The sequence below is a fragment of the Micromys minutus genome, assembly GCF_963924665.1.
Source record: "Micromys minutus genome assembly, chromosome: 5".
NCBI lineage: Eukaryota > Metazoa > Chordata > Mammalia > Rodentia > Muridae > Micromys > Micromys minutus.
The window spans coordinates 12,845,018-12,866,543 of NC_137974.1; the positions used below are offsets into that span (position 1 = coordinate 12,845,018).

General features: G+C 39.4%; 1 protein-coding gene across 1 annotated transcript in view; it reads right to left on the reverse strand.

Moving 5' to 3' along the window:
- Window positions 1-21,526, reverse strand: part of DIAPH3 (diaphanous related formin 3) — a gene marked incomplete at both ends in the record, with an annotated part of 452,874 nt that overhangs the window by 201,965 nt on the left and 229,383 nt on the right. The gene's annotated exons all lie outside the window — the stretch shown is intronic.

Here is a 21,526-nt window from a genome sequence, read left to right on the forward strand (position 1 = left end):
TCATACTGATTTATAATCTGAAGATTAAGCTAAAGCTTAAAAAGTGTTTGGATTTCTAACTTATTAAAAAAAAAACTTTAAGAAAAAGATGTATTGTCTACTTTATGTGTGAGTTGTTCCTTCTTATCTGCCCCATGGACTTGCAGGGCCAGGAAAGACGGTTATCATGCAGCAAGGGAAATAGAGCCAGGCTCTCTGGAAGAGCAGCCCGTTAGTGGTCGCTAAGCCCTCTCCCTAGCACAGCACTTCCTACTGAAGGCAGCGCAGTACACCTGATGCTGCCATTCACGGAGAACAACAAAGAAGACACAAGATCAGCCAAAAGTAACTTTTACTTCCAAATTTTCTTTCCTGGGCACGTCCAGGAGCACTGGCGTAAGGAAACACAGAAGCCGGTGAACCCACAAGAGTACACTAGCCTCAGTCTACCCTGTGAGAGAAACTGAAGCCCTAGCTGCTATGCTTGGAGCCCGCGCTTCTCACTTAGTGTTTGTCTCAAACAGCAGAACATGTGATAGCCCATAATTTTATTACAGGGTAATCCTATCCACTATTCCATAAAGAAAAACTGAATCCATTTCTATTTTTTATTTCAACTCTGTACTACCATTCAATACAGTTCTCTTTTACAATGCGGTGTCTTTTATTATAGTCAGGAATTGAACTTATTAAAAATTGGAGGAATTTTTCTCCTCCTCTACTTCGTAGAACTTGTGTGGTCTTACTTCAAAGGAAATTTGGGTGATGAGTATGTTTGTCAATATTCTCCAGTCTTAAAACTAACCCATGATAATTCTATCACTACACTAACTTACTGACTGAAAAGATACCAGGTCAATCCTAACTGCCCCAGTGCTCCAAATGCAGGCCTGGTAAACACCTCACTATAAGGAAGGTTGGATCATTCAGGTCACAGGACTTGTAAGCTCTGGGCTTCCAGCTACTTTGCTGTTAATAAACCATTAGTGTAAAAATTCAGTCACAATTTATAAAGCAACTGGAATGAACTTCAAGCTGTAGTTCTGTGTTTTCTTATAAGGATGAACTTTAATTCCCAAACACAGTTACTAGGCAACAAGCAAAAGCATGGTCCTTCCAGTTTTGGCCCCTTATCATCTTGATGTCTCTAAGCACTCCTTCATCCGCTCATACGCAAGGCTGTTACCTACAGTGCTGAAATGTGGGTCCTCTCACAGATCCTCTTTCCTCCGACAGTCTATGCTGAGACTTGACTAAGAGGAAAAGACGTTTTTCATTTTCTGCAGGAGAGGGATGGTAAACAACAGCGTGAAAGAACACCCTAGCTTCTGAGCAGCAAAGGGTAGCACTTCGCGGGAGTGCTGGGATCTAACAGGAGTGAAGGCATTAAAAGAAACTTTTAAACTCCATCTTTCTAATTATGTGGGGAAAAAATGTCTATCTTCCACTGTTAGCAGGCCAATATGCTCATGATCTCCAGAAAACTCAGGGAAAAGAAGTTAATTTCATTTAGAGAAAAGCTGAAGGGGGGTGGGGGGACCCATCCATGTGCCTTATGTCTGGGTAGTACTCAGAATATCAAAAATGTTTTTAAAATAAATGTGGCCTTATGATATTAAAGCTGTTATGCTAAAATTATTTAAGAAAACTAAACAACAGCAAAGTACATATGGCATAATTTTTCTATGCTTCATAGAAGCAAAGCAATGCCAAGACTTGTACATTTATACTCTAGAAATCTGCCTTCGGCTGCACTGATTCTTCTGCTTGCTCCAATATACTATTAAACCTAGGAATTACAATTTTCAATTTAGTTATTGAACTTTTCAGTTCAAGCATTCCCATATGGTGCATTTTTTGTCACTTTCATTTCTTTTCAAATATTTCTTAATTGAGGAGCATTCTCATTTTCCCTGTCTGCCCCTTTCCCTCAAAATTCCCATCGGAGCTGGGAAGACTGTGAGCATATCCACACAGTGCTTATACAAGTGCAATCCATAGTTGAAACAATTTGGGAGCCAATTTGTTTTGCCATTTTTTCTTAACAATTTGTCTAATATTTCTATTTCTCAAACTTTAAGTTCTGTATTCAATGTCATAAGTGCAAACCGGTACCCATTCCAAATCCTGTAGCCTCCCTTTGAGGACTATGTGTTCTTGCTTCAGCAGGCAAATCAGCCACTGAGAGAGCACCTGGAGTGGCATCACCTGGGGCAGAATCACCTGAGGTCGCATCACCTGGGGCAGAATCACCTGGGGTGGCATCACCTGGGGCAGAATCACCTGGGGGGCATCACCTGGGGTGGCATGGGCTTTCTTCCATTCCTTCTGGGTTTGAGAAGCTCTGTAAGTTGAGGGCTGTTTCTCTGGCATTCTAACTAAGTGGTATTCAGTTTCCAAATTCTTCCTTGGAGAAGAATATGCTTGCCACTGGTTTTTGTGGTAGTCAGGGACCTTGCCCTATGGTGTCAATCCTCATGCCTGAAACCATTTTCTTTCTTTTTTTCCCCTTTGTTCAAGTCAGTATCAAGAATGTTGATAAACTGTTCCCTCCAACTGGCCAGGGCCAGAAGTCTAGTGACTGGCAGGATTGCTGGACTTGGAGATGCTCTATGCCTCACTCATCCTGCTGAAGCCTTTTCTGGCAGCTTGCTCAGGATCAGCCCACGACACTGACTGATGCAAGGTTCAACTTCCTTCTAGAGAGCCCCTCCATCTTTACCCCTGCAGACTGGTATGTCCTCTACTGCACCTTGTCATTGGGATATATAGGGAAATGTTTTCAACAGAACAAAGGCTAAGTGGCTGAGTTCTGGAGATCTGTTTCTCCTCTCAGGGAACACAAATGGCTCTACAGGGAGGAAGCAGGAAGCCTGTCCACTGTCTCCAGTCTTTATATTCTACACGGTTCTCATGAATTTATTAAATTTATTTTTATATATTTTAAGCTTTCTGACATTACTAGAAATAGAATTCAAAAGAATTTTATTGTGGTACAATTTATATTAAATTAAGATATAAACGCCCTCTTTACCCAAACTTTCTAGTTATTAATACTTTGCCTCATATCAGACTCAATATTATGTCTATATAAACTACTATTTACAAGATGTTTCTGTTAGAAGTTTCCTATTCAATAGTAATAATTCATGAGATGATTTGTGGACACAGGAACACTTCAAACATATACATCTAGATATCAAATTTTTAGATGTATATAACCTATAACAAAAGTTCCACATGTATATAAATAACATGGATAAAATGTTCCTATGAGAACAGCATACTGAGTAAACAGTCCTTATAGCATTTCCTGAGTTTCGTGATAACTGACCTTCACAGACCTTTCAAACACAATGGTGGTTTAAAGAACAAGGAATAAAACTGTAAATGTGCCAAGATATATCTTCAATAATATACATTAAGGTGGGAGTAAAAGAAAGTCGTCCAATAACTGCAACCTCATTTCCCACTATATCCATGGAAAAGTCATACAAGAATCCACATGACCTCTGTATGCAGACTATTAGAACACAGAGGGAAGATTCAAGGCACTGCTGACAGTCTTGGCCAAAGCCCCCTATAAACACTGCTGGTAAAGTACTGAATCATTAGAAACCTGTCTATGAGTGCAAACCTATACAGGCTTTACTCCTAATGAAGGATGTATGAGTAATAATTAGGATGTGACTCTAATGGTGGGGGGTTTTCCCCAAAGAAAATTAATTAAGCCAATTGTGCAATAAAATTTCAGTATTTTATAGATGGCCTAACTAGAAAGCATCGTGTTTTTGTACTTAACAGAAAGACAATATATAAGCCAACAAAAAGAAAAGTCCACAATTCTATTATAAATGTGGACTGTTTGAATTTTTGATTACATACTACTTTAAATCTGCAAGTAAAAAACAGAAACACAGTCTCCAAAATTATAAGCAAAGTGAACAATAATTTCATGCCTTCACTTAGATGTAGTCTAAGTTAAAAGGGCAGCAACAGCGAAAGAAACACAAGAGGGATTGCCACCGTAGGAAAAGAAGTATGGCCTTGGTGTTATGAACAAACAAAAATATGGGGTGACGGAAGTAAAGAATGAAGGCAGATGGCATCACGTAAGGTAATCAATACTTTCATGAGGAGTTGGCATTTGAGCCCCAAAGCAAGGCAGTAAAAGTAAGGGAAATGTGAATGGATGAGACAGTAGAAATGCGTCCTCTAAGCCTGCTGAGATGGAACTGAAGGAAAAGGCACTATTGCCAAGTGTGCTGACTTGACATCTATCCCGGGGAACCTGGTGCTGGAAGGACAAAGATAAATTCATAAAACTGTCCTCTGACCATGCCACATGCTCCCCAACATGGATTTGCTCACACCCAGACTAAATAAATAAATGTAGACCAAATTAAAATACTCACTACAAAGGCAATTAACAAAAAAGTAAAAAAAAAAAAAAAAAAAAAAACACACACAAACACACACAAAAACATGAGCAGAGAACTTAAAAATACCAATAGTGCAGAAATTGTAAAGATGGGATATAAGCAACAACACAGTACAACAAAGTAGACGAGATGATATAAAGTAGACGCTAATGGCTCAAAATGAAACATAGGGAAGACCACAGTTTATAAAGTATAAACCATTTATTTAACCTTTATTATGAGACAGTATCCTCTGTACCCGAGCTATAATCAATTGCAAATAGTCCAATTGATATGTAGAAATCTCAGAATGAACAAAAAGAAAATCCCAGGTAAGATTCTCAGTAGTGGAACCCTACCTAGCATAGTATCCCACCTTCACAGAAAGCAGAGAGGCAGATGGGCAGGCAGTGCTTCCCCACCAGCAGTCTGCCTACAAAAAGGAGTAAGGAGAAAAGATAACAAAAGACACTGTGTGATCTGTAATAAAATATGAAGTTTGAGAATAATCTATTTGGTTATGATGAATGCCATCAGCATCACCAATGACAACTGTCTTAGTCACCGTTCTATTGCTGTGAAGATACTATGACATGAATAAGGCAATACTTATAAAGGAAAGATTTATTCAGGTCTTCTTACAGTCTGAGAGGTTGAGCCCATTATCATTATATCAGGAACATGACAGCACTCATGGTGCTGGATGGCGTAGAAGCTGAGAGAGCTATATCCTGATCTGCAGACAAAGACAGACAGTGAAGGGGGGAGGGGGTATAGGGGCATAGACCTGAGGAGACAGAGAGAGCTAACTGGGCCTAGTATGTGCTTCTGAAACCTCATCCTCTAACCCCAGTGACACACAAGTTCCAATAAGGTCTAGATCTACACCAATAAGGACACACTCCTACTACTTCTCAAGTAGTGCCATTTCCTGAAGACTAGATAAATCATTCAAATAGATGAGCCTATAGGGGACATTCTTATTCAAAACCATATTCTACTCCCTGGCTCCCAAAAACTTGTAGCAATATAATAATGCAAAAAAAAAAAAAAAAAAAAAAAAAAAAAAAAAAAAAAAGCATTTAGTCTGACTTTTGGCAGAGTTTCAACACTTTTTGAAATCCCAAAGATCCAAGTCTCTTCTGAGACTCAAGACAATGGCTTTAAAAATAAAATCACATATGTTTACTATACAATGATACAGAATATACCGTAATTCCAAATGAAGGAAAAGGAGCACAGTGAGGAAATATTGGACCAAAGCAAACCCCAAATCAGCATCTACAGGCCTGATGGCAAATGGTTCTTCACATTTCCAACTCTTTCAGCTTTGGTGGCTGAAATAACCAGTCTTGAGCTGGCTCAACACTCACTATGCAGCTTTGTCTGACAAGTATCACAGCGCTCTGGCTTCTTCAATATTTTGGGGTGTCCAACACAATTCAATTTTTCCATTCACATACAAGGATGTCTCTGGACTTCCATTCAGGGACATGTCTAATACACACACATTTGGCTTCAAAGGCTTCCCTTAAGTATAAATTAAATACCCTTTATTGTATTCTTCACTCTAAATACATAAGTATTTGGCCAAATCTGCCAAGTTCTGTTTCATGCTAGGGCTTCAACATGACCCCTTCCTTTGGCTATATTTGCATCAGCTTTAACAATAATTAAAGGTTGCCTACACTGCCTAAGGCTTTCTTTAATAGTTTGGAAGCCTAGGTATTTGGGATCTTGCCTGGAGATTACCAAACCCTTTATCCTATTTATCATTAGACTTAAAAACCTTTAACTCCTGCTATTTCTTATGCCCAACTTGCTTATTTTCATTGTAGATCCATGTAAGAATTACCACTATTGACAGCATGACACAGGCAATACAAGGCTTTCTTGCAATCTCCTCTGCCAATTACACAGATCCAATATTCATTAATTTAGCCTCTGGCTAATTGAAGGAAAAGAGCATAGAACAGCCACATTCTTTGCCAGAATATTACAAGAATAGTCTGTACGCAACCTACTAAATATTCTGCCCCTCTAAAAAATCATGATCTGGGTACCCACATAAAATATCACCCTCCTCACCACTCTTGTCCATGCTTCTACTAGCATGGCCCATGAAATTGAAGCATCCAGCTGCTCTTCTAGTCCAAAGTCCCCAAATTCATACAGCATGGTCAGGGCTGGTCCGAGCAATATTATATTCCTCTTCCCAACTCCTATCCTAGACACTGTTATACTGCTGTAAAAGACACCATGACCAACAGAACTCTTAAAAAACAAAGTATTTAATTGGGAGAATTCCTTCACAATGTTGGGAGGATTGATCCATTATCATCATGGCACAGAGCACGGCAGCATGTGTGTTGCTTAAGTAGTAGCTGGAAGCTACATCTTGATCCACAGGAGAGAAAACAACTTGCCCTACTGTGGGCTTCTTCTGCAACCTCAAAGCACACTTCTAGTGACACATTTACTCCAATAAGTAACACCTCCTCCAAAAAAGGTCATAAGTTCTAAATCCTTCTGAAAAAATTCTACTGTCTATTGACAAAGCATTCGGTATATGAGTCTATGAGGGGCATTTTTACTCAAGCTACCAGACTAAGGTTACATCTTTTCTTAACAATATTGTTCAAAACAATATTTTTTTTTGCCAATTCTGGCTGGGTTTTACAGTAGACTGTGTGATTCTAGAAGATATGTAGAAGGCATCAAGTTCAGGTCAGCAGGGCTACACAATGACTACAGCATAAGAAACATAAATAATAAATAAGTAAAAGAGTAAATAAAAAGTACATTCTGTTTTAACATTGGCTTGCAGCTGCCATTTCATTGATGTGGATTAAATGAGCACATAGAAAAATGCAGTCCTTTCATGGTTTTGCAAATTTCACTGATCTGGACAGATTTGAAACCTCATTAAAATACTATAAATATATTTCCATTGAAGTGTCAGTTTGGCTAAAGCATGTAAACTTGCAAACCTTTAATTAATTACATATTGGAGACTTATCAGTCAGAGATGAAGTAAGAGGTAATCACAGAATAAAAAAGTCATAAACCGGAGGCAGGATCAGAACAATAGCTCCAACAACACAGCTCATGGGGGTTGAGTAAGGTAGCTGATCATCCGACCTCCTTAGGTCCAAAAGCTAATACCACCAGGAAATATTCAGGGATTTTTGTTTGTTTGTTCTCATTTTGGGGAAGGCTGAGGCAGGGGCAATGGAACCACCTACACTGTGAAGGCAGTAGCTCCAAGGCTTCAGACGAATATATTTAGAAGTAATGAGATAGAAGCATTTGCCTGTGATGTTTGATAATTCATTCATATATTTAAACACTAGCTACTAAAAATAACTCTTATATGACTAATTCACAGAAATGTTATGTGTGCCATTTTATACAATCTTGCTCTTTCTCTGATGCTGCCACATTAATGGCAAAAGAGTTGTGTATTTATTGAAAATGTAGGCTTGATATCATCCTGAGTGAGGTAACCCAGCCACAAAAGAACACACACACATGGCAAGTACTCACTGATAATTGGATATTAGCCAAAAAGAAGCTTAGAATACCCATGATACAACCCACAAACCATATGAAACTCAAGAAAAAAAGACAATCACACCAAAATGTGGATGCTTCAGTACTACTCAGTAGGGAAAAGAGAATAATCTCTGGGAAGGAGAGGGAGAGTGGAATCTGGGAGGAAATAGGAGGGGTAGGTAAAGGGAGGAGGAAGTCAAATATGGGAGGAGATGGGGGAGAAGTACAAAGGGTCAGGAATTTGAAAGTAGGTGTGTAGCTGTGGGAGAGGCAGTCCTGGGTTAACCACTAGAAAGTCTCAGATGCCAGGGACTCAAGAGGTTCCCCAGGACCCAACAGTGAGGACTTTAGCCAAAATACCTAAGAAAGAAGAGACCATATTCAGTGGTTAGGCATGGCTTCCAGTTGAGAGCTAAGGCCACCCATCCACCTCAAACATATTAATCCAGAATTCCTCCTGTCAAAAGGAAATGAAGGGACAAAGAGTGGAGCAGAAATTGAAGAAAAGGCCATCTAGAAACTGCCCCACCTAGGGATTCATCCCATCTGCCTACACCAAACCCAGACACTATTGCTGATGCCAAGAAGTACTTGCTGACAGGAGCCAGTATAGATGTCCCCTGAGAAGATGTGTCAGAGACGGACAAATAAAAACGCAATGTACACAGCCAAGCATTGAACTGAGCAATGGGACCCCAAAGGAAAAAGTTAAGACAAGGCTGTAGGAGATGAAGAGGGTTGCTAACTCAGGAAGAACAACAATATCAACCAACCAGACACACCAAAGCTCCCAGGGACTAAACTCCTAACCAAAGAGTACACATGGCTTCAGCTGCATATGTAGCATAGGATGGCCTTATCTGGCATCACTGGAAGTTGAGCGCCTTGGTCCTGTGGAGGTCTGATGACATAAGATAGCAGACGCTAGGCCACTGAGGCAGGAGTGGATGGGGGAGGAGGGGGGACACTATCATAGAAGCATGGGGGGGGTGAGGAAGGAAGGGATAGAAAAGGGGAAACTAAGAAGAGGGATAACTTTTGAAATGTAAATAAATAAAATAACCAGAAAGAAAGAAAGAAAGGGAAGGGAAAGAAAGGGGAGGGGAGGGGAGGACGGGAGAGGAGGGAAGAGATAGGCTTGCTAACAATGACATCTTGCTGTGTTTTTTTAGCTTTGATTATTTGTGTTTTCATTCTACTTTTCCAGTAGGACAGTAAAAATTCATTTGGGGACTTCTACAAAGAAAGCAAAGGTGTTTCATAAATCCATTTAATGTTTAGTTCGAGTTACTCTTCAGGTTCATAAATAGCCAGAAGCATTCTGGGAGCATGCTGATTAAGTCCTGGGTGCCCTTTTGATCAAGTAACTCCTCTAGCCATCCGGGAGGAAGGAATGTGGATCTCTGTGAAGATGGCAGAGATGGGATTTGGGCCTGAAGGCCCTGCAGAGTGAGAGAGAACAATGAGAACACTGGCCAAACATGAGAAACAGTCAGTCTGAAGAATGGGTGACACTACGGAGAAACATTCAAAAGTCTGCATTTGAAGGAAGAGAGTGGGCAAAAAGCATTGTCTATGTTTATTACTGTAACCAGAGGTAGAACAATGAGCAATTGAAAGAGAAGTAAGAAACCAAGTAAGTACTAAGTTAAGACCATAGGACACATAGTACCTCCTAGATAACGAAAACAAAGCAGGGCCCCAAATTACACCAGATATGAGACTACAACAGTATTTGGTTTAATAATAAAGGGAAAGGCTGTGAAAAGCTCAAACGGAGCTGAGATAAACAACCCAGCCAGCATCTTGCAAACAAAACAACTATAGTCTGGTGCCAGAACCCTGCCCCACTACAAAAATTCCTGCCACATGCACCAATAACTTGAGGAAAGTAGAAACAGGTAGATCCCTCGGGATGGCAAGGTAGAAATTTCAGCCTTTTAAGGAAGCTATAAGGAATCAAAGACCCCATCTCTAAACAAAGAAAAAAAAAAGTTAGATAGAAGAGCCTATAAAAACGACACCAGCAGCAAGTTGTCTTCTGCCTACCTCATAGATATGCACATGCATTGCCACATGCATGAAAACACACACACACACAACCCTAACTTTTCTCTTAATGAGAATTCAAAAATGTAGAACTTTTAAATAATATTCTATGCAGTAACTTTACGCAAAACATAAGCAAAATGTGAGTGAAAGTGGTAAGAGAACTCTGCTTGAGTTCCAGTACCTTCTCTACTGGACTCAATGGCATGGGGGCCTTATTTTGGCTATCGGGTCCATAGGGATGATGTCTACAGGAACTCTTATCAAAAACACTGCGCTTCTTTCTCTACAGCAGGAAGCTCATATAGAGAAGCAAAATGACATAAACGAGCAATAAAAAAATTAAAAAAAAACATTCAATCAATTTCATTTGAAAGTCACTAACAATGGAAGCTTTTCAATAAATGAAAATCCATATACTAATTTTTATCTACTTAATATATACATGTAAATAAAATGGTAGCACAATACTAACATACAAAACTAATGTTGGAAAACAACGTGTTTGGAAGAATTTTTACATTCTTTGCCTGGTAAGAATTTTGGGAAATCTATTGAGACAAGGGACTTGGTAACAGTGAAGCTGGTGGTAAATATGCTGTTAGCATTTCTCTAAAGGAAGAAAAAAAATGATTATTCCATATTCTTAATAATAATACCTGGGCTTGGACATAAAACTAACACCGTGGAAAGGGAAGAAAAAGAACAGTAATAATGGATCCTCGCTGAGCTGCAGGCAAGGAAACCTGACCCAGTGTGAGAGGAAAGGAAACAAACTCACTCGTCCGTTCAAAAGAACAAGGTCTGCTGTGCAAGATAAGGATAGCTAACGAAACATATAGTCAAATGCAAAATCAAAACATAAGCAAAGCAAAGACCACGAGGCAAAGATCTCAGACAAGTGTCATAATTACCCCAATAAATATGGGGTCAAAGCAGCACTAAGCTGTGTTCCAGGATCCCTGAGGAAAATGATATAGAAGTACACAACTGAGTATGGTTTCCCAGAGAAGTGGTGAAGTGTGCAACTCAAGAAAACTAGTTAGTCTTCTTGGTAACTTAGTGGGAAAAGGTAACAGGCATACAACAGTGGGGCCTCAGATTAGCATTCTACACCATGCTGCTTAAAGAATAGGGACATCTACTCCCATTCTGGCCTTAAGACTGAGAGGAAAACATTGCTATTTTGGGTTTGGAAAGAAAAACAGACAAAGCAGGTCATAAGCAAAGAAATGCAATATAAGGCCAAGCCTATCTTGAGAATGTTCCCCGTTGCCTTTTGTTATCCTTCAGCGTATACATCTCCAGCTTGGCAATACTGCAAGAGGTCTTAACCTGGAGTAACAGTAGGGTGGGAATAACGGGATGGAGAAAATGGGATATAGTGATGTATGTTCCAAGTTGTGTGTGGTGTATGTATAAATTATGCCTGTATGCAACTGTTTGTTTACGGAGGCCAGAGACCAGCCGCTATCACCTTCCATTGCTCTCTGTCTTATTCCTGTGAGACAGGATTTCTCAGTCTTGTTCTAGGGCATGTAGTTATGGGTGCTGAGCATAAGAACTGGGGTCCTTGTGCTTCCTCATTAAGTATTCTTACCCTTGAAGCTATCACCAGTGCTTTCCAATTCCTGTCAGCATAGGGGCTGGTGTATGGATAATATGAACAATACACTGTGGGAATAAATCACCAGTGAATTCAGTAAGAGACTCAGTGTGGACTTGCTGGTCTAGGGTAGCTTAAAACTCCAAAATTAACTTCTCTCCCTGTTAGTCTCCAAATCTTCAGCTATGAGGTGTAACAAGTCATAGATACCACAGTATGGCCAGCACTTACACAGTCACTGACAACTCTCCATAACTCCAGTTTCAGGGAAACAAGCACCCTCTTTCTGGACACTACAGGCACAAAAACATACATGGAGTGTGTGCATTCACACACACACACACACACACACACACACACACACGGCTGGCAAGCATACATGAATTTAAAGAAAACACATGAAAAGGGAGCAGAAGCTAAATTATCTTCATAAGCATCTTCCTGGCATTTTAGAAAAGCTGGGAAAGAAGCAGAGAGCATTCAGACCCACAGCACAAGGATGCAGGAAGGAAGAACAAAAGATGTTGAATAGAGCAACAGAGTTAAGTTGTGCCAAAGTCAAAAGCAAACAAGATATAAGTTGCATCTAGACCTTGAGGTTGTAACACTAAGAGATAAGAGAACAGCCTTACAACAGTTATATAACAAGCCCTGTGCATAAACAATGCTATAGTACTGCAGAACAGTAAGAGAGTCAGACGTCCTGAAATAGAAAAGAAAATGTTCAAAATAAAAATGTGAAGATACTGACAGCCGCTGACAAACTAGGCTGTCTCCAAGTTGCATGTGCTGATAAACCCCAAAGATATTTGAGATAGCGCTGACATTCGTGTACAAAAAGAGAGGGAGAGAGGAAGGGAGGGGTGCTAAGAAATGCATGCCTCATTACAGCTATAATATGGTAAAATCAAAATCCAACCCCAGGACTAAGCCAATTCATTTAAAAATACAGAGAATGACAGCTGAATGTAGAATCCCAAACCACACTATTGAAATGCACATCCAATGCTCGGAAGATGTTTGGCTACATGGCAAATCTTAATGAGCCAGGACACAATGACTTTAAGTTTCAACATTAAAAAAAGGTAATAATAATAAAGCACCCGGGGTTTTTTACTATTTATTTACCAGGTATTTATTGGATTCTAACTAGATACCAGGTATCATTCAGCACAACAAAAATCCACTAACGGGTACCAGAACCACTTATTCTTACCTGATAATACTAAGAAGAAATAAGAGACTGATGGAGCTTAAGACAAGCAAGAAGACAGTGGACACTGTAGAGATGCTCTGCAAACCTGTTGAGTCATGTCAAGTATGGTTCTATGAAAACACCTCCCACAAGCTGAGGTGTGAAGAAAGGGGGCTGTGAGGAAACAGGCTTTCAGGTTAGAGAGCAAGAAGCCTGGGCAGCAAGCTTGGGAACACAGGTCCAAGGAACATGAACAAGTATAGGTAAACTTTCTAAGGATCACACAACAATGCAAATGGCATGTGTTGTGTCTTATGAAAAGATAGACAGAAACCAGGAATGTGCTTGAGGGAGGCACGGTAGAGGCCCTATGGTTAAAGTATTGTTAGCAAAGGAAAGTGGGACGTGAAGGAAACACCAAAGCAGAAACAGGTTACGTGGATGTTCACAGGCGGAACCTTGCAAGGATATAAAATCTCCTAGAGCAAGAAATAATTTGCACTTTTTACCATCAAAAAGCAGGGAAATTAATATGCCACAGTTAAAATTTCAAACTTTTAGAGAAACACACTACTGTTAGCAACTCAATGGAACTGCATATTATTTGGGTCATGCTGTGTTTTTATTGGTCCTAATAAATTAAAGAATTGCAGAGTTATTTAATACAGCTGACAATCTGCTAATTTCAAGGGAACAAGGGCAACAAAAGCTCACAAGAGATTCCATTCAGAGCTCAGTGACACTTTCCTTCCCAGTCTACAGAGAACACAATTGGTAATATGTAAGTGATTTTTGTACTTAATGGCAAGATTTGATATTATTATTTTGATGTAGACTTGAACTAAATGAATCTAATCCTCTGATTTAATGAGATTCAGGGAAGAATATGCCTGCACAGACTGGCATCTTTATCTGAGCTTATGGCATAGGAAATGTGCATTTACAAAGATGACAAATTCGACCTGTCTATATTTTCTTTCATGAGACCAGGGTCTACAGGCAAGTGTTATTTCCCTATTTCTACACACACACACACACACACACACACACACACACACACACACACACACGAGAGAGAGAGAGAGAGAGAGAGAGAGAGAGACAGAGAGACAGAGACACGCAGGCAAGTGTTATTTCCCTATTTCTACACCTACACACACACACACACACACACACACACACACACACACACTCATGGTTCTTTCTCAAAAATCACTAATGCCAGGCAACCCTCTCACCCCGAAGTCCTGCTTAGATTTTGAAAGTAGCAGCAACAGTGTCATATTATAAAATCACCTTGTATGATTCCCTAGATTGGAGACTTTCATTTCCTCCGAGAGGTGGTAACCAACAGCAAACACAAACTGTGTCACTGCTGGGCCCATCCTCTGGGGAAAGATGGGGAAACAGGAAGGTCTGCCTAGTTGCTCTAGCCCTTCACTGCATGACGTACATTCCTTCGATCCCTTTGGAGCTCTCCTCTGGCCACAAAGCTAAGTGCCACCTATACATAAACATCACAAGTGCACTTAGCGTCCTAACCTCCCACTTCACCCCAAACGCACAGACCATCTGTCCATCTGGACTATGAATACATTCCAGAAAATGTTCCTATGCAAGGTGTTCATTTACAGAGACAGCGACTTTCACCCTATCTGCATGCTCTTCTGTCATTGAATTAGCCTTGTTTCCTGGTATTTCTCAAGTTGGATAGGAAGAAATCCTAGCCTCTTTAGTCTCAAACTTCCCTAAAACCTGAGTGGTTCTCAACAGTGACATGACCCTTGAGGTCAGTCAGCTCACTACTTATTCATGCCTTAATGAGATCATTAAAACGGCCACATTAAGGTATCAGTGCCTTCAACTGCACTCCCCACCCACAATCCTTCTCCAGACTCAGCCACCAGAGGAACTCAGAAAACACTAACATGACTTTCCAATCTGATGTTTAACTCTCCAACAAAATTCTAAGCCTAAACCCTACATACCTTACCCCATGCAGAAAGGCACCGTTAGTGGCTTCTAATATCACTACTGTTCCTCACTCAGAGCCTTTGGCATCCTATTCTGACTGTCTAGAACCCAGTGGTTGTGGAAGGAGTGTTGCTTGCTAGGCAAATTCTCTTATACCACCTTTGGCTGCTAATTAACCATTCACTACTAACCCCTTATCTGATTTAACACTGTTGCAATTGCTGAGTAAAGCTTTAGAAATGTTTTGGTAATCTCAGTTAATAACACGCTTCTTCCAAAGCTTATCTTCAAATATGGTTAACATATGAAACAACACACTGCCCACACTGTTACAACCTGCCTGCCTGATGTCCCCACCATATTCTGTAACTGCTCATATTTTTCTATAAGCTCTCCCAGAGGAACATATCCTATAGAGTAACCAGCATCTGTGTGCCTGGTCACTCATATCAAGTGGAATCAACTCTCTGTAGTACTCAGTTTTGCCATGAGATTGTGTTTTGCATCAGCACATAACATTATCAATCCTACTTATCCCTAAAAGTCATGACGGTTGTCCATGGTTGTATCTATCTAGAGTGTGTCCTCAAAATTATCCATGGTACTGCAGCTAGGCTTCTCCACAATCCTTACATCTTTATCAAGGCTTCCTAAACACTCTACTCAAACATAATCACTTTCATACCAGCAGTTACTCCATGTGAAGCATTTACTACTATGAGATCATTTCATATTTATTTACATTATTGGCCCCAACTTAAACAAACCAGTTAAGACATGTTTAGTGCAGAATAGTAAGAATGCTGAGAACTATGTCTAGAACACATCAGCTGTGCAATTAACACTTATCAAATAAATTAACAAGATTACTACTGCTGAATCCAGGAGACAATGTAAACAATGCTAGATAGCAGCATACCTATCAATGTGACCTCAAGACCTAATACCACCAATGAAATCCAAGCACTTCCAATAACCAAGGCTGAGAATTGCACTAAAGCAAAACTATTTATCTGAAGCCATTTCTTCAGAACTGCATAATGAGAGTGAACTCGTAAATAACTACATCAACTCTCTCAGTCACCAACTCAGCTTAATTATATAGACAGCCTATACATTTCTGTGGATAGCTTTCATTAAATCAAATACCATGTACTATTTTTAGGGCAAGAACTAAACATGTTTTAAAAAAAAAAGTGGCCTTTTATGAGTTCTGTCAGCATGGAACTCCAAAGCGTCATGTATTAGGACAACTGAGAAATACAAGTAATTCAGAAGAATTATCGAGACTGTCAGAACAGAAAAAAAGAAGGGTGTGAGGGGTAGGGGTGGGGGCTACAAATGATCCTTCTACTGACAACAGAGTTTAACTACTCAAACCAACAGAATTTTATTTTAATTAAAAGTTCAAATATTATTGTAAACTGTGACTTAGGCAGTAAACTATGATGAAAGGCAGAAATCAATCACAAGAAAAATTACAATCATTAAACAGCTGATAGATTTTGGTTCAAAGAAGAAAATCAATGCTAACTCAAAATAAGGTAAGTTCATATGCCCTAATCCAGGAGGAAATATTTATCCTGCTGAGCTTCCAGGGTCTTGAGTTCTCAGAACACCATATCATGAAGGTTACATACTCAAGTATTCAGAGTAATGGACAAAGGTCAAGCATTTATGATCTTAGCTGGAGCATAATTTAGACAAAAAAGAATACACAAAGGAAAGAATTACTTAACATTGCAAACTCAATGCACAGTGAAAGATGTGTGGCTCAGACTGACTCCACAGGAAGTGAGCTTGGACAATTTTTAAAGTGAGTGTAGAGAACACTTGTTTGAGGTTGACCAGATAGCTGAGGAGGTAAGAGAGCTTGGAGTTCAGGTCTGCTGACCTGAGATTAATCCTGGAAATAATGTAAAAGGAAAAGAAGAATCAACTCTAAAATTTATCTTCCGGTCTGTGCACCTTGGGATCTTCATGATACCACAAAATCATGGTAAGAAAGTTTTTGTTTTTTTTTGAGATTTTTTTTTTTTTTTTTTGGTCTTTTTTTTTTTTTTTTTGAAAAAAAAAAAAAAGGTCCTATATATTTTGTTTTTTTGTGTTATGTTTCTACCATCTTTTCAGTTCAGGCTGCCCCAGCTTCTCCTTGAATTCATGGAGTCAATATCATATGTTCAGTATGTTCTAGAAAGCAAGCCATAAAAATATAACACAGGAGCCTAACAAGGTATTCAGTGCATAAATGAAGACTCCCAGTTCTAAACTAACATAGAATCCAGTAGAATAAGACACATTTAGAAATGTGCATGGGGTACTATGGAAACAAAAGAGGAAAGGAAAGTTGCTGAACTTCATGCAAAAGAATAGAAGTGTTGAGACATTTTCCTGAGAGAATGTCTCAAAGGGTAAGGAAGGGAAACACAGTTTACCAACAGTGCAGGCTGTGCTGCCTTCAGAAAATGGCAGAGCCTTTGCTGGAGAAGCTACAGACAAGAATTCGAAGCTTCTGAGCTGGGAAAATGTGTCTCAAGCTGTTTCAGGAAAGGACAGAATCCCATAGAAGGGCAGACTATGGAGACCTGGAGGAGACATTCCAGGATGACTTGCATGTTTGTTGCTTTGAATCTGATTGTGGTTGCAAGCTCAAATTACTAAAAGTCTGTTTTTAAAATGTGTCATTTGAGTCTATTTAGTTATATTTCAAAGAAACATTTTTAAAGGCCTAATGTCAACCTAAAGCTTATAGGTACCATTGTGAGAGCCATGTGGAGAAAGTAAGGGAGCAGAGAACCTATGAAGAATGATCAGAACCATTTGCTTCTCTCTGCTACATCTTTTTACAGCATGGTTCTCCACATTAGCTAAAGAACTACTAACCAACAATATTGTTATTGTAGACAAAAGACCCACGTGGCCTGTATAATACTGTGCATTCCACTTCTTTTTTTTTCACACACACACACACACACACACACACACACACACACACACACACACACACACACACACACACACATATATATATATATATATATATATATATATATATATATATATATATATAAATCTTTAGTAAGTAGATTTTAAAGACTGCTTAAGCATTAGGAAGCAGAATTTGGAGTAGGGCTCTTAACATTTTTTAAGTAATATTTTTTTTTATTGGATATGTTTTATTGCCATTTCAAATATTATCCCTTTTCCCAGGTCCCCCTCCATAAAACCCCTATCTTATCACTTGCCTCCTGCTTCTTTGAGGGTGCTCCCCATCCCAACCACCCCCTCCCACATGCCCACCCTGATATTCCCCTACACTAGCATGCCAATTCTTCAGTTCACCTTGCTTTAGCTACTTCTGTTTGCTATATAGCCCAGGCTAGCCTCAAGGCTGTCCAAATCCACATGCTCACAGCTTCATGAGTGTTGTGTAGCAACACACTAGCACTATTTGCTTTTTGTAAAAAAAGAAATCTTAACTAAAAGGTGAAATCTATTACTAAAAGGGAAAACAGGTGAGCGCAATGAGAGATTTCAAGTATTTCTATGAATAAACAGTAGATTTTAAATCAGACCTCCAAGAAAACATGGAGAAAGGCAATACAGGACGAATATAATCAAATAATACATCAATGTTAAAAATAATGTGATCAATAAATAATAAGACCTTCAGCAACATTAACAGTCATGGAATAAAGCCCCCACAACAGAGAATGAAAGGTAATATTAAACATGGTTCACAGTGCAAGAAAAATAATTCTAACTTACATAGGTCACATAAGGATATATTTGCTTGTCCCAAGAAGGAAAAAACAACAGATTATGTAAAACTACCAGCAAGCCTGATCATGACCTCAGTTGCAACTTGAATTACCTAGAGCTTCAATGAGATTGTGCCCTGAGGAACCAGAGCACAGAGTGGGCTAGACAGGGCTCACACAAAACGTTCCTCTCTGGCCCACAGTAAGTACCTGGCCCCTGTCAGAGGAACTTAGCATCTGCCCAGAAAGCTCTTGCTCCCAGACTAAACAAAGAGACCCTTTTCCACATGGACAAGCAGAAATGCAGGGGCACAGTCCTGGTGAGATTTCACCTTGAGTAACCAGGGGACAGAGAGAGCTAAGCAGTGCGCAAGGAAAAAGGTTCCCCTCCAGCTCACAGTAAGGCCCAGGCCTTTGTCAGAGGGAACTAGGGTCTGCCCAGGAAAGGCAGAGCTTGAAGATCAGCTTAACAGGCCCCCTTACACCTGGATCAGAGGGGAGCCTGACACACAGGACCAAGGAGAGCATACCAGGAATTCCCAGAAAGCAGAGAATACTGTGCTCTCTGGTAAAGGGTCCATTTTGGCCTAGAGAAAGAGCCAGGTCCAGACAGTAGTACTCAGGACCTGTGGACAGAGGGCTGAGTTCCCAGAACAGTCTCACAAGAGCTCCCACACCTTAGTCCACAAAGACAGAGCTGAGTAGCTGCCACAAGAACTCTCTGCTTGCCCACAAAAAGACGAACACTCAGAAGCAAATTTCTTCCTGAGGCCATGAGTCCTCAGATGCACAGGAGAGACAGGTGCTAGTCACTGACAAGTCAACTTTTATTCACAACTAACAAGTTGGCAAGAACTTAAGAACTTAAGCAATGAAAACCAAGATAACCTGGTAAATCAGAACACAGCTCCTCTCCCACCACAGAAAGTAGTGGATTGCCAAACACTCCAGAAAAAGAAGACTCAGACATGAAATCATACTTCACAATGATAATAGAGATCTTGAAGAACCACATAAATAATTCCCTTAAACAATCACAGGAAGCCACACAAAAACAAATAGAAGCTCTTAAAGAGGAAACACAAAAAGCACTCAAAGAACTATGGGAAAACACACCCAAAAAAATAAAGAAATAGAAAATGGAAAAAGAAACAATAAAGAAAGCAGAAAAAGAGACAACCCTGGAGAAAGAAGACGTAAAAAAGAAGAAATCAGGAGTCACAGATGCAAACATCTCCAACAGACTACAAGAGATGGAAGAGAGGATCTCAGGGGACGAAGACAACATTGAAAACATAGACAAATCAGTCAGAGAAGATGCAAAACCCAAAAAGTTCCTGAATTCCAAAATGTACAGGAGAGGCAAACCACAATTGGAAGACCAAACCTAAGGATAATAGGAATAGAAGAGTTTAAGAATATCAACTAAAAGGCATAATAAATATCTTCAACAAATGGTAGAAAAAAACTTCCATACCCTTAAGAATGAGATGACCAGGAGCATAAAAGAAGCCTACAGAATCCCAAATAGATTGGACCACAAAAGAAATTTGTCCAGACACAAAATAATCAAAACAACAAGTGTTTCAAACAAAGAAAAAATACTAAAAGCAGAGAGGAAAAAAGCTCATGTAACATATAAAGGCAGACCAATCAGAATTATACCCAATTCACAATACAGACAGTAAGAGAACACAAATGTCAGCCCACGTTACTATATTCAGCAAAACTTTCAAACACCATAGATGGAGAGACCAAGATATTCCAGGACTAAACTAAATTTACACACTATCTGAACACAAATCCAGCCCTACAAAGAATAATACAAGGAAAACCCCATACAAGAAGGGAAACTACATCCTAAAAAAAAAAAAAAAAAAAAACAAGAAAATAACTAAGCAAGAAAACCAAAACAAGAAAGACACACAGAATTCTACCACCAACATTAAAAATAGCAGGAAACATCAATCACTATTCCTTAATATCTGTTAACAAAAATAAACTCGATTCCCCAATAAAGAGACAGACTATCAGACCGGATACATAAACAGAATCCAGCATTTGGCTGCATACAGGAAACTCATCTCAGAGACAAAGACAGACACTATCTCAGAGTAAAGCTCAGGGAAAAAACTTCCAAGAAAACGACCCCAAGAAACAAGCAGGCATACCCATCATAATATCAAATAAAGTAGATTTTCAACCAAAAGTTATCAAAAAAGAAAAGGAAGAACACTTTTTACTCATTCCAGGGAAAATTTGGAAGGATGAATGCTCAATCCTTAACATATATGCTACAAAAACAAAAGCAGACATATTCATAAAAGAAACCCTACTAAAGCTCAAACCATACATACTACCACATACAATAATAGTGGGAGACTTCAACACCCTACTCACATCAATGAACATATCATGAAAACAAAAACTGAACAAGGACACAGTGAAACTAGCAGTGGTTATGAACCAACTGGAATTAATAGACACCTACAGAACATTTATTTCATCCTAAACCAAAAGAATACAAATTCTTCTCAGCACCTCACAGCACCTTCTCCAAAATTGACCATACAGTTGGTCACAAACAAGCGTCAATAGATATAAGAAGATTGAAATTCTTCCATGAATTCTTTCAGATCTCCATGGAATAAAGTTGGTCCTTAATAACAACAAAGACAACAAAAACCCATATACACAGGGAAGCTGAACAATGCTCTCCTCAATGATAGCTTTGTCAAGGAAGAAATAAAGAAAGAAATTAAGGATTTTCTAGAATTTAATGAAAATGACACCACTACATAACCAACCTTATGGGATGAAATGTAAGCAGTACTAAAAGGAACACTCATAGCACCGAGTGCCTACAAAAAGAAACTGGAGAGAGCATAAACTAGCAACATGACAGCACAGTTGAAAGATCTAGAACAAAAAGAAGCAGATACACGGAAGAGGAGTAAACAGCAAGAAATAATGAAACTTAGAGCAG